Consider the following 4,387-nt stretch of genomic DNA (forward strand, 5'->3'; position numbering starts at 1 on the left):
CAGCTTCCTAAATTAAATTTTCAACATCACTTCCCTGCTAAATTTTTCTACTTAGCCCTTATTTATTTTTCTACCCCTCACTAAAATGGAAACCCTAAGAGTTGACTAATTCGTTCACACTCTATCCCTAGTACACAGAATGGCACCTGGTGCATGAAAGGTCAATCCACCATTACATATGCCATTTTTTCTCTTTTTTTGTCCTGGTCACTCATTCACCAGTCACGCAAATGCTATCCTTAACACAAGGAAGGCTCTTTCCCACCATTAAGGTTTCAGATTAAATGTTGACTCTTCGGGAAAGTATTCCCATTTTATCCTACTTATTCTCTCTCCTAGTACTCTTTTGTATTTTCTTCACATGCTTATACATATCTGAAATTATTTTATTATTTATTTATTTATTCACTGTTAAATTCTTGCTATTGTAATGTAGAGGAGTAAGTCCTTCAACCCAAAACCCAGAACTGAACCTTGTCTGATATGTGGTAGGTGCTCAGTAAATACTTGAGGAGTGAATGACTAGGTTTGAGTCCCCGTGTGTTTCATTATCTTGCTGCAATGCTCATGTGAACCTACCTTTAAGTCTTACTTTATGGCTTTTTGCTCTGAGTATTCTGACTATAGTTTCTACATAAAATATAACTACATATGGTGACCCAGTGCCTTTCAATCTTGTAAAAAACTCCAGTCTTCACATAAACAACAGCAATAGCAAAAGCATAAGTAGAAAAATTCACCTAACTACCCTCAGGCTAATAATAAAGGTAAATTCCTCCAGTTCAACGGCTTCTTGTTTTATCCATGGCCATTCCACTTCTGCATCTTTTACCTTTCTCAGATGAATTTACTGAGCAGCAAAAGTGAAATCCTTTAATCTTCCATTTGGAGGCCTTCGTTTGAAAGGGATTAAAGAGTCAAACAAAATTAGTTTCCAAACCTTCAATTTTCCAGGCCCACAGGCATCCTCCCTCTCACTCAGAAATGAAGATGGCTTTGAGCCATCTGTTACTTCCCATGAAATAACCCCTTCCCCCGGCTGTCACTGCTGATTGCTATACTTCTATTTTATGTAAGAAGAAAAAGAAAGGAAAAAAGAGAGAGAGAACAAAGGAAAAAAATTCATCTCCTGGCCACCCGCATGCCCAGCTTTGTTTACCGGTTTTCTACTTTCCTTGGGAGACCCTGCCAAGAAGAAGCGCCATTTAGCTGGCAACAGCCATTTCTTATTAAACCCCCAATTTAAACAAGACTCGAAATGGAAAAATTCTGAACAGGAAGCTTGAAAATTGCATTAAACAATGCTTTTAGACATGGGAGTAAGAAATCCTTGACGGTACAGGATGTTGAGGTGAGACCTAAAATCCAATAGGAGAAATTCAGGATTTTGTGGGCAGGCTCCTAAGGGAACCTCATTGAGTTCCATATATTCTGGAGATGTGTGAGCCTACTAGCAGTAACCCAAGTTCTTTAGAGAGGTGGAAACCTTGACTAAACGTAGAGTGACCATAGGTCCTGATTTGCCAGAATAAGATTTGCCAAAGACAGTCTCATGCTGTGCCTGTTGTCCCAGGGTCATTATTAATAATGCCTCCTTTCTCTTTCCAAACATCCAGGTTTGGATAATAAATTCTTTGGTCATCCTAAATAAAGATCAGTGTGGTTGATGAAGCAATACTAAACTTATGTTGTCATCTGTGGTGGATTGCAGACTTGTTTGGATGGCAAAGACAAATCTTGCCAAATTTTAACACATGTGCAACTAAGCTCATCCACTGATTGGACAATCCATCTCAGACTGTTTGAAACCAGATCTTCCAGATTGGGTGTTGCAAAAGCTGAAGATAAGCAATCCAGAAAAAACTTGTGCAATTTTTCCAATGAGCCAAGAGAACTAACATTGAATTATTGACCTATACTGTCCAGTATGGTGGCCACTAGCCACATGTGGCTACTAAACACTTGAAATGTGGTTAGTTCAAACTGAGATATGCTATAACCATAAAATAGACGCTGTATTTTGAAAACTTAGTTTGCATTATTTTGCTGTTAGTAGCACCAACTTAGCTCTATTCTACCTCCAGAGATGCACTGAGCTGCAATTAAGAAAAAGAGTTAGCTTCATTTTGGATTGCTCTTTGGAAATTTTGTTTGTTTTCCTTGCATCAGGTATCTACTAGCACTTCCAGACTTAAGTGAGATAACATATATTAATCATCTACCACAGGTAGGAACTCAATAAAAGTGAATGCAGTTCTCCTCCTCCAGAGCAATTGATTTCATCTCTTTTAAACAAATATGGTTGTTGCCACTAAAGCACAGTCCAGTGTAATTAGTGAAGAAAAACAGCTTACCATGAATTCATCTTGTCAATCATTCATTCACAGTCCCTTACCTCAGTAGATACTATTAGCAGCCTTTTTAGGTGATTTGTTTCATTTGCACCTACATTTATATGGGTAGAATGTGAAATCCACATATGTCCTACTAATGAAAGGTGCTGAAATTATCGAAATGAGTAAGCTCTATGAAATATGATTCATAGTTAATGATTTTGGTGAAATTTAGTAAACTGAAGAGCATAATTTTGTCTTTCAGGAAAGCAATGATGCATGTCAAGAGAAATAGGAAATGCCTTTAATGTGTACCCAGTAAGTATAGGACCTGTATTGTAGGTCTGCTCAAGCAAGTTATTGTCAACCAATTAAGGATTTTGGATTTTATTCTGTTTGCGGTAGAAAGCCAACTTAAGGAGAGTCCAACTTATTTAAGATGATCACTTGGCTAATATTTAGATAGTGAAAAAAAACTATGCAATGGTGAAACAAAATAGTTAGGAAGCTGTTGCAATAGTCCAGGGAAGAGATAATGGCAGTTTGGAATATAAACTATGATTAAAAAAATAGGGTAGAAACACATGAAAATAAAAAATATTTTCTTTACTGTAGCATTCACATGCAACCATGGATAACACCGAGTTATATTCCTTTCCAGTAATTTTTTTGCACATACTTTCAGCCTAGTTGTATTTATATTGCACATAGAATTTAAAACAGTGCTTTTTAAATTTAATATGATAGAACTTTTATGTGATAAAATCTTTTATAAATATAATATCTGTACCATACTCTGTCAATAGCTGACGTTAGCGGCTTAACTACCTTCTGCTTAACTTCTACCCTTGGTCGTTTTAGGTTTCCTAAAACATTTTGTTGTTTTAGATGACATTATTTTTATTACTACATTCCCAGAGTAGAATGCCAGAAGTATAAGTAGTGGGTTAGAGGTTATGAACATTTTAGGTCTTTAAGAATGTTTCCAAAGAGCTTTGAATTCAAGGCATATTTTTAAAGATAAGTATTTTTATTACTTTTAGATTTAGGCACGAGTAAGACTGGGCTAAACGTTTTTCAGGAAAATATTCTTTGGGGACTTTCTTTATTAAATGAAGACTTTCTTTATATAAAAAACGCCAATTTTTAACATATGAATTTTTTATTCACTGATCTCGGTCGAACACCCTAGATGGTAGAACACAAAGAGACGCAGATCATCTCCCTTCTGTCAGGTAGAGATTTATATTAGTGATGTCAAAGAAGTACAAGGTTATTTGAAAATGATTTTCTTCCACAAATATTTTAACTATTTACTTCACTCCCTACTCATGTTTCAAATTAGGAAGTTCATTCTATAAAAATAATCATTAGGTCAATTTTGGCCCCTGATAGGATTATTAAATACTACAAATTAGTACAGTCCAATTAATACATTTCACTTTTGCTGTAAATGAAAGTGCATAAATCTAAGGTGTAGCTAGTGTCACTAAGGGGCTATCTAGATAAAAATTAAGCTTTTATGGATTTTGTATCTAAGATCTGAGTCAAAAGCCAGCAGCCGTCACTTGATGGATGTATTAGGATATGAATTGACACTGGAGACAATGTATTCAAACTGGAGACAATACATTCAAATATTAAAATGTAAGAGAGAGATGTTTTCTTAAAATTTCTCATATTTTCTGCCTCTTTTCTTTATTTCTTTCACTTTACTTCTTCTAAAGAAAAAAAGAAATTTTTAGCAGAAATTGCTAATGGAGACTAAACCACTCACAAAATGAAAATGTTTTATTTTCTGTTGTATTAATAATTTACATCCTGAATTCAGATGTAATTTATAATCAGATGTAATCTACAAAGGATTATAACCTAGAAGTTTTCAAATATATTGTTTAGGGATAAAATGAGACCACCCATTGCCCACGTCTACACAGCTTCACGGAAGTCCGGGTAGTGAGGCTTTATCATGTAACCTGGAATAGGGAAGGGATAAATACTTTCTGATGTTTGCCGTTTTAAAAAAACACAGATAAGATTTTTTTTTTTTTTTT

Source organism: Otolemur garnettii, unplaced genomic scaffold (genome assembly GCF_000181295.1).
Source record: "Otolemur garnettii isolate 467f Iridium unplaced genomic scaffold, OtoGar3 scaffold00043, whole genome shotgun sequence".
Lineage (NCBI taxonomy): Eukaryota > Metazoa > Chordata > Mammalia > Primates > Galagidae > Otolemur > Otolemur garnettii.